Here is a 10536-nt window from a genome sequence, read left to right on the forward strand (position 1 = left end):
GCATTTAGAGGTTTATCACTTTCATCAACTTTTCAAAGAACTATCTCTAGATTTTATTGTTTATTGATTTTCTGACTTTGATTTTATCAATTTTCTGCTGGCAATTCTTTCTCTGTGCTCACTCTGAATCCAACTGTCTTGAGATAGATGATTCTAGGCCTTTTTTCTAATATGTGCACCTAATACTTACAAAAAATTAATATGTTTTTATTTTTCACTATGCACAAGCTATAAAAATTTTATCTCTCTGTGTTATCAGAATTAAAAATAGCATTGGCATGAGAATGAGGAGGACAGAACTGAAGTCTCTTCCACACATACATGTTTCAGTGGTTAGCCACATAATGATCTTGAACTTACAAATGGAAATTGGAACTCCTGTTCTCTAATTGTCTCTTTTCTAAGATGATCTTCCATTTCCCAAAAGTCACAGAAATTGCTGGGTTGTTTTGTGCTTGAGGCCCAAAAGTCATGATTTTTGCATTATCAGCACTATGTTGCCTGATCACTACCTGCACCCTTCCCTCAGGCAGTGGTAGAAGAAATGCTTCACCTACAGGAGATCCTGAGTTTTGATTCTCAGACAAAAAAAAGGGGGGGGGGAGTGAGGGGGTGGGGAAAAGAAGAAAAGAGGAATGAAGGGAGGGGGGGGGAAGAAAAAAATGCAAAGATATTTCTGGGATACAATATGCTTAGTCAGACTGAATAGATTTAATGTGATTTTTTAATATATTGTTTTGGCTTCATAAGGCAATTCTTGAGCTATTTTGTTCTCAGAAAAGATATTGGTCTTTAATGCTTTAATATTGTGTTTAATATTTTCAATGTCTTTTTCACATTTTCTCTTCATTCCATAACATAAATTGGAAATCTTCAACTTCTTCCTATTGAAATACACAACACTGGGGTCTTTTCTTCATCAACATTAGAATTCACCAGTGACACAAATGGGAACCACAGTTTTCTTTTGGTGAAATTTCCTACAGCAACTTGGATTGCTTTCAGAGATGTAGGACGGTTATTTACACAAGTTTAGGAGTCATTACACTTATACATGTCTATAAATTTTGTCTATCACCTTGTTAGGTAAATTTTGGCCAGTTCTTCTTGCTATTGCCACAGGCTGGCATTTTTTCCTCTTGGACATTATGAAGCATACAACTATGCCACAGGTCTTTAAGTTTCTTTTTATTATCAAAACCTTATTATCTCTATTTTTAAGATATACAACTACCATTGAGTTAAGTTCAGTTTATAGACTCCTTTGAGCTCTTCATTCTATTAAGTAAAAAAATTTTAGAACACTGTATTTTTTTAATGTTAGTTTGTCTTCCTTTTGATTAGTTCCGTCCCTGCTATGAAGACAGTATGAACACATTTTCCTTTACCTTCGTATATCTCACTGAGCCCAGCTTCTTTAAGTCTCCCAATGCTCACTATGATAATGGGGACATATTGATGCTGGTGTATGTTGACTGCTACCCTTTTCTTATTCTCTCTATGTTCAGAGAATTTCAACCACATTCTGGACCTTGTAAGTGGCACGTTGTATTCTATTGTCGTCCTCTGTCTGGTTAATTTGACTGAACCCCCACCATCAGCTTTGCATTAGCTCAGATCTCATCTCAGTCCTTTTCTGCAGCTGAGGTCTTCTCCCCACATACGTGTCTCAGTGCTCAGCCAGAAAACTGTCCAGAGTGCGTGGGGAGATACCGGAGAACTCACGCTCTGGCTGTCTTCTGGCTGGAGAGTCCCTGACTTTAAGTGTTCTGAGTTGTCATTCTGTCATTGTGTGTTGTAGACCAGAAAGCTGTGGTATTTCATCACAGATTTGCCATGCCACATGGCCACTAACTGTAGCCTGCCCTCAGGCTTCTCTCTTTATAGGCACAAACTCTCCCCAGCTTCATGGATCACATCTCTGCACATGACAATGGCTGGCATAAGAAAGCAGACATGTCTTTTTATTTATCAGTGAGGTTGCCAGAGACCTTCCCTTATGCCAGACCTTTGTCATATGTCCACCCTAAAACCAATCACCAGCAAAGACAAACAACTGTGTGTTATGTTTGGCTTAGTGAGTTCTATTCATGAGGAAGAGAGTGGGCTTTCCAAATAAGTCAGTGGCCCTACCACAAAGGAAAAAGCTAGTAATGGGTCTGAGATAGACAGCCAATTGTTTCTGCTACAGAAATTTCTGCATTGCAAAATTCCAGGAGATGCTTTTCACACAGACTAGCACAGGAATTGTGGGCCCGACAATTGTGAAACATGGTGCTGCTAAAATTAATTACTAGATAATTTTATAAAAGTGGAGAAATTTATGAAGTGATCCATCAGTTTTAATCCCATCTAATGGTGGAACCACTTAAAGAGGGATAGGAGCAGTGTTGCTGAAGAATTCAGAAAGTGTAAGGCTAAGGATATAGCTCATTTGATAGAGAGCTTGCCAATACCACATTAACCAGGCCTGATGGCACAGGTCTGTGAACACAGCACCCTGAAGGTAAATGGAAGAGGATAAGAAGTTCAAGGTCATTCTTGGCTATAGATTAGTTCAAGGGCAACCTGGAAAACATGATACCCTGTCTTAAAAAAAAAACACAGGAATTCACACTATAAATTCTCTAAGAATATGGATATATACATGCATATGTATCTGTGATGGTTTGAATGACAATGCCTCCCATAGGCTGATTATTTGAATATTTAGGCCCCAGTTGGTGGAAATGATTGGATAGATTAGAGAGACAGAGCTTTGTCACTGGAAGTGTGTTTCTGGGTTTGGACTTTGTGGTATCAAAAGTCTATGTCATTCTCAGTTTGCTATATGTGGCATATATTAATATTGGCTAGTACAAAAGTAAGTTGTCTAAGTCTTGAGTGTGTGTGTGTGTGTGTGTGTGTGTGTGTGTGTGTGTGTGTGTGTTGCTGAAGGTTTGTGGTCATATATTGTGTACCCTAATAAAATTTGCCTGAAGACCCTAATAAAATAAGCCACAAGATTAAACATAGATGCCAGGAAGTGGTGGCACACAGCTTTAATCCTAGCACTTGGGAGGCAGAGATCTGTCTGGATCTCTATGAGTTCAAAGCTGCCCTGGACTACATGAGATTGATTCAGTCTAGGCAAGAAGCAGAGCCATGCAGTGGTGGCACACGCCTTGAATCCCAGTACTGGGAAGCACACATGCCTTTAATTCCAGGAAGTGATGGCTGGGCAGAGAAAGATATATAAGTCGTAAGGAGACAGGAATTAAAGGCTTTTCAGCAGAAACGTTCCTTTCAGCTAGAGGCTTTTTTGGCTGAAACCTTTTCAGCTGGGGAAGCTCATTCAGCTGGAGGTCTATTGGTTGAGGCTTTTCAGGCTAAGGGGTCCTAGAGGTGAGACGTGGCAGTGGCTTGTTCCTTTGTCTCTCTGATCTTTCAGCATTTATCCTACTATCTGGCTCTGGGTTTTTTTTATTATTATTATTAAGATCACTTAGGAATTCGTGTTATAAAGGTTGAATCAGGGCCTTGTCCATGCTAGGTAAGTGTTCTATCCTTGACCTGTACCTTCATCTCTTATTATTTTTCTATCAATTCCTACTGATCTATAAGGCTGCTTTCTACTAGTGGGTTTGTTTGCTTTGTGCAATACCAGAGGTTGAACCTAGGGTCTTGTACATGCTAGGCATACACTCCGTCACTGCGTTTAATTTATCTGTTCATATAAATTGAGACAGGATCTTGTTAACTTGCACAGGCTGACTTTAAACTTGTTATGAAGGCCACATAAGCCATTGTCTATTCCTATCAACTGGAATTACAGAGCAATGATATCAGATCCAGATTTAAAAGCCCATATATTTACAGGATTCAGAGTAAGACTAGTTGTCTAACTAGATAGCATTAAAAGATTGCATGTGTGTATGGGTGTCTGTGTGTGCACATTAGTGTATTGATAACTGGAATAAGAGAAATTCCCACAATAACTTTTTAGTATGAAAAAGTAGGAATAAAATAGTTCTCATGCATTTTTTTAAAACCCATAGCAAGTATAGTTGAAGTAGGAAGGGGAAAAAGCTAGGCAAATTCTGCACTAATCCATTTACAAATGAGCATGATTTCATTGGTTAAAGCCAAGAATGCTTCTTTGTCACAAATTAGCCAAAGGAACTAAGGTTACTTTCTCTCTACCAACAGAAAGCTAGTATAGCATCCTAATCCTCACTAATTGCAATGGGAGCATACAAGCCAGGATTTATAAAAAATTTACTCTCAGGCTATCCAAGCCTCCACTAACTTCAGTGGGAATGAGAACAAGGATTTTGTTCCTAGTGGTGAGGGCAACAAGGAACCACTGTGTAGATTCTTCAGCAGAAACAGGTTGTAAAACACACAATTTTGAATTGTTGGACTTGGTTGGGATTCAAGGGACTCATCAAGATACTCTCTTATTTAGAGATGGTTTTCCCACATTCTCAGTCACAAAGCATGATCTTCTAAAGGCAGGATCTTCCAAACTGGTAGCAGTAAACCCTGGGAAGTGTCCAATCCTCACATGCTCAAGACCCTGAATTCTGAAATGTACCTTTCCTTCCTGACTGCTTCAGAGGCTGGAAAGACCTTCTGCTATCCCAGAAGTGGATTCTGTCCTTGGTTTTGTGGAAGCTGAAATCCTTTCTGTTTGCTTGTCTGGAAGACACGAAGAAGATTGTCACCAACTTGACTGCCTAAGACAATGCCCGCACCTTTCCCAGACCCACCTTTGTTTAACCTGTAAAGTAGGGGCTGGAGGACAACAGGAAGTCCTGTCTTTTCAAGCGTACAACTTGCAGTTGAATCTTGGCCTAGGACCATAAAGTGAAAGCTCAAATAAGAAGCACTGTCTGCTCTGAGTTGTAGCAATTTCTACAGAAGTCAATGGTTTATGGAACTCCTAAAAGGACAATGACCAACAGCAATTATCTACACATGTATTTCTTCTTGATATTTCTCCATGTGGAACAGCTTTATGTCTATCCTTGATATTTAGATGTGACTATTTCTCCATCTTGAAATAGTTGTCTTTAGTTGAAAAGAAAATATTCAAACAATAACTCTAAGTATCCCAGAAAATGACGTAATTAATTCCAATCCTTGTTTTCTACAATGGATTATATGACTATGACTATAGGCTAACAAAATACTTTTAATTGCAAAAATAATTATTTTAAAGATGTGTTAAATATTCACACTAGGAAATATTTAAAATTTCCGTAGTTAACTGGAAAGGAAACTAATTTTTGAATATTTTTTATTCTTTGACAGTTTCATACATGTATAGACTGAATTGTAATTCTTTTCACCCCCTATTACCATAGAAAAAGTAGTTTTAATGTGGAGTTTTAACCACAGCTTTCTAGAAATGCATTTTGTTTACAGATGTAATTTCACCTTTACTAAGCTCCGTTCATTTATATGAAAGTATTTTATCAAACCTGTAACAATCAAATAATTGATTCTCTGAACCTCAAAATTCAATAGCTAAATAAAAAGGTTGGTAGTCCTCAATCTAAATGTAAGTCCATCCTATATATTTCAGTAGAGCAAATGTCATGTATCATTATCTTTCTCTACAAAGAATTTAGCACATCCCCAAGCAAACACTAGATGTTTTACAATGGGCTTTGTGTTAAATTGCGCTTCCTTATAATCTCATATAAACACAAAAACACATTATCACAGACTGATTACTGTCTGTGGAAGATGTGTATTCCAGTCTACAGTCTGCTTTGTCCTAACAAAGACCAAAGTTATCTCAGACAACTCACAGGAAGAGACCTTTAAACCGAGTTTAGTTTACTCACAGAGGTGTAGCACAATTGAAGGAACAACAAAGGATGATCCTGACAAGCCAGAAATGAAGGGTAACCATACAACTCCTTGAGCTTGAATAGCAAGAGGCGGAAATAGTATCCGAGGGACTCCAGGAATTGCTGGAGATCTTGAGGAAGAGTCCTTTGAAGAGAAGGTGTAAATTCTGTCGGAATCACGGCACTGAAACAAAACAAAACAAATATGGGAAGAAATACCATGAGCTTTTCTGTGTGTGTGCTTGTCTACCTACTGACAAAACCAAATGCAAGTCACCTGTCCGAGGAACACTGGAGAGGTACAGATGTCAGCCCAGAGCTGGGCAGAGAAGGGAAGAGAATGGATTCCCAGGGATAATCCAAGAAAACTGAGCACAAGAGGATTGCATTTGCTACAACACAAGAACTATTTGGTTATCACTAATTCACAGAGTGCACATTTTTCTGTTTCTGATTCTATTGAACAGGGGAAAAACTTGTCCAATTTGGAATGGGTACTAAGTCAAACTGAATTTGATAAGATGTATGTTTTAATAGTAGGCACATGGGACTGGAGAGATGGCTCAGTGGTTCAGAACACCTATTGCTCTTACAGAGGGTTCGGTTCAGTTTTCAGCCCTCTCACGGCCACTCACAACTGTCTGTAACTCCATCTCCAGGGAATACTCTTCTGGCCTTCATTGGTTCCTGCACACATGTATATTCAAGGAAGATGCTTTCTCATGCAACACAAATAAATAAAGAATAATAAATAAATCTCACCAAAATTAGAAAGTACAGCAGATGGGTTAGGGAATTTTTTTTTTTATCAGAAAATAGTTAACATAATCATTTACAACACATATACTATCCATCCACGATTCTGGAAAAAGAAACAAAAGAGAGAACATCAGGGTTAGCTGGCAGAGATTTTTTTTCCACATCCTAAGCTTGTAGGAGAAATCTAGAGCAAAGGGTTGTCCCATAACCACAGAGGAGATGACCAAACCTTAATCCTTCATGAAGCCAGTGAGCAGAAGCCACAGTTTCCTTTAGCTCTTTTGAAGAGAACGACAACATAAATGATTGTCAGGATTAAAATCTCTTCAAATGCTTTCTAGGTCTGAGACAACCCAAGCTTTCCTATCCCTAATGACAAAGACAGAAGTCATAGATAGGTTTGCTCCTGTATGCATGCATGCATACTCTTTAAGACTTAAACTGCCTTATCTTCATTAGACCCAAAATACTGACAATGGACTACTAGCACAGAGTAGATACTCAATAAACATCACTTGAATTAATTGAAAAAAAATAAGAAAATGTATGAAAAAAAAGACCACGTTGTAAATATTCCCATGCCGAAGAACCAAAATTATAAGGGAAATATTGTAATTTCCAAACAAAATATGGACAAATGTCACACAACTAAGAAACCAGAGGGCTTGACTTGGCAGGAGACACAGATCTGCACAGGGGCAGCTGGAAGCACCAAGCAGAGCTCTTCGGAGACTTCACAACTTTGTCAAGGAAAGGCTCTGTCTGCCAGAAGCAGGGAGGGGACGAACAGCAGCTTTGTGAAAATATGTTCCCTGTGTTTGGTTTCAAGATGCAGAGTTCAGCTTTCTGGAATTGTGCTGATTTAGTGTGAGTACATTTCAAACATTCCAATATAGATATTTTTCTTACAAAAGATCCTTTATGTTTCTATCTTAGCCTTATTTCATTTTCAATAGGAGATTATTGGATCTTTGAAAATAAGGGAACAGAACAGTCACCTTAGTGTCAAACTTTAAAAAAAAATGTTTATATAAATATCTATGCTTTAAAGTACCATATTGTTTCAGGAAAATTTAACATGATGGCATAGAGAATTGAATCAAATTAATAGATTACTTTTCTAAATGATATCAATTGCTTGGGGAAGCAACTTAAAAATGCTTATTAAATTCCAAATAGTTCGTGAATATCCTGAAAATTTGTAGTATAGGTTACATTCAAATGTGTTCATTTCATTTAAGAGTCTGCTTTACCCAAACCACAAAAACACTTATTTTGTTTTGTCTAATCAACTGATAGTTAATAATTCAACACTAAGCCATTTTACTGCTTTTCTCTGGCTAATCAATTGCAACAAAGATATGCTGGTTTTCCATAACTAAAGCCTTCTAAGCTTTCTTATCTCGTCCATTCTGGCAACTCAGACATATTAGAGTGAGTAAAGGATGATAAGGAGAAAAACAGAGAGAGGAGGAAGGAAAAGAAAACAGGTAGGTGGGTGTGGCGAAACCGAGGGTCACATGGAACCCCTGTTGCTGTCACTCCTAACTAATCTATCACGGAGTGATTTCAATCAGTCTGTAAAATGCAAGGGCTGTAATTCAGTTTCAGGCTGACCATCTTTACTTCAGAAACCAAAAGTCCAAACAGATATTTCAATCATCCAAACTTTGTGAGAGTCACCATGACACCACCAAAGGAAAATTCCACGTCTGACCTCAAAATCTATGTTGCAATCGAAGCAGAATCACAACTAAACTAAATAAATAAATAAATCTGGTATGCGTGTGTTTGTGTCTGACTACGTAAGTGGGCTGTGTATATGTAGCGTAGAGCGAGCTGTATGTAGGCCGGGGAAGGGCTTTGTGCTGTTCTCTCAAACTCTCTCTACCTGATTCCCTTGGCCAGCAAGCCTCGGTGATGCTCCTTTTACCACAGCCACAGCATGAGGATTACAGGTGTACAGAGCAAGGCTTGCCTTTTCCTGTGTGTGTTGGTGCCAGGGAGTCAAACTCGGGTCCTCGTGCTTACATGACAAGAGCTGTTAGATGCTGAGCCACTTCCCCAGGTCCCTAAAATATCAAATGAGTGTACCTTTAGACTATATGTATGGAATATAATTGAAACTCGAATTTCACTCCTTGACTTACATTCAGCCCGGAAGCTACCCCTCAGTGTATATGCAAATGTTTAAAAACTTCAACAGATCTGAATTCTGAAGCCCTTCTGTCCTTGTTCATTTCAATGAGGGATGATCAATCCCTCAGACCATGCCTCCTACCAGTTTTTAAGTGCTGCACTCCTACACTGTATAAGGTAAAAATGTTTTTTTATTCCACCTGAAGCTCTTACTTTGAAATTATTAATTATAAACTATCAAGTCTGTACTTGCTCAAACATCATTGACTGTGGCCATCATTTCTAGCTGTAACTTTGGAAGGAAACAAACGGGGAGGTGGTGGGGGAGCCTTCCTACTAGCATTTCCCATATGCAAATAGGAAAACAGTCCCATGCTCCTAATGTCTGCATGACAGGCTTAAAAAAAAAAAAAGGGAGGCCTACACATGTCGTAATTGTCAAACAGCCTGGCTGACTTTTGACCGGGTTTAGCATTATTTGAAGCAGCTTACGGACACTGCCAATAACATCTCACATAACAGAAGACACATCTTGTCACTGAACCACAGACAGCGCTGAGCAACACAAAAAATCTCGGAAATACATGTTTCAAATGTAAACTGCTCAAAGAGAATAGCGACTGAAGGGTCTGGGAAAAGGCCCTCATGGTGCCTCCTTTACATGAAAGTGCCACAGTTTCCAAGTCTTTAACTTTCTTCTCACGATCTTGCTTTTAAAGGTCTGTAATTTTTCAAATCATCACATTTAACAAAAGTTTACCTCCCTTTTCTTTCAATAAAGATTGAGTCTAATATCACTGGATATGCTTAGGCCATAGAAACAGAGCATGCCTGCCAAAGATCGGATGAAAGAGACAGGCAGCCCTTTAGAAAAGCAGGTACCACTCTAATCTGAAGCTTGTACTGTCCTTTCAATCTGAGCAGAGAAACAATTAATAAAGGAACCCATTAAGACCTGATTATTGCAGCTAAAAAAAGGAAGGTAGAATTTCAGTCCTTTGAAGTAACTGAGAATGATTCAGGCCTCATTACAGAGATATAATCTACATTCATACATTTATGTTAGTGATTCAAATCTGTTGGGAGAGATTGGATTCCGTTAAATAGTGCATCTCTCCTGTGGAACTTTTCTCAGGCTTTCTGGGGCTAAGTTGAGAGGTGACTTTACAATACAAAGTGGGGGGGGGGGGGCTTAGGGGTTCTACTGTGCTGTAAAAGAAAGGCAGTACGGAAAAGAAAAAGAAGAATGAGATACAATCTAAAAAGCCATGTCAGCTTCTCCTTTGGGCAGTTTAGTAAATGCCCCCTGTCAGCAATGCTCTGCAGAGGAGAGGCAAAGGGACTCCCAAGTTCTCAAACACTACACCTTCTGCAGGCAAGTTTTCACAGGACAGTTTTGAGAATGACTTTCTCCTCATTTTAGATAGAATTCAAGTAAAACTTTTAGCTAGAAGATCTGAGTAGCTTCTACTGGAACAGAAAGGTTGTGTGTGTGTGTGTGTGTGTGTGTGTGTGTGTGTGTGTGTGTGTGTGTGTGTAGGAGAGAGAGAAAGAGAGGTATATTGGGTTGAATGAGTGTCTGGTGTGAATTAAAAAAAAAAACCACTCAAGTTGGCATCAATAGTGTTGGTGCCCAGTGTAAAGAAACCCCAAACTAATTACTTCCTGTGTTTCATAATTTTTCACAAAAGAATCTTTATTGTATGGTTCCATCAAACATTTTTTAAATGTAGTTTCAATTAGTTGTCAATTCAAACATTTGAATTCTTCTTTCTATGAGGATGAAACTTAAATCCCT

The 10536-nt window shown here is 38.6% G+C and overlaps 1 long non-coding RNA gene across 1 annotated transcript; it reads right to left on the reverse strand.

The window, feature by feature from the left end:
- Positions 1-698: 698 nt before the first annotated feature.
- On the reverse strand, positions 699-6705 carry LOC128113256 (uncharacterized). Its single transcript, XR_008219398.1, has 4 exons — positions 6603-6705; positions 5835-6024; positions 4752-4835; positions 699-4680 (listed from the first exon to the last, which is right to left on the reverse strand). It is a non-coding gene; the product is annotated as an uncharacterized LOC128113256 (long non-coding RNA).
- Positions 6706-10536: the final 3831 nt, after the last annotated feature.

Source organism: Peromyscus californicus, unplaced genomic scaffold (assembly GCF_007827085.1).
Source record: "Peromyscus californicus insignis strain IS unplaced genomic scaffold, ASM782708v3 Scaffold_18__1_contigs__length_77618521, whole genome shotgun sequence".
Taxonomy (NCBI): Eukaryota; Metazoa; Chordata; class Mammalia; order Rodentia; family Cricetidae; genus Peromyscus; species Peromyscus californicus.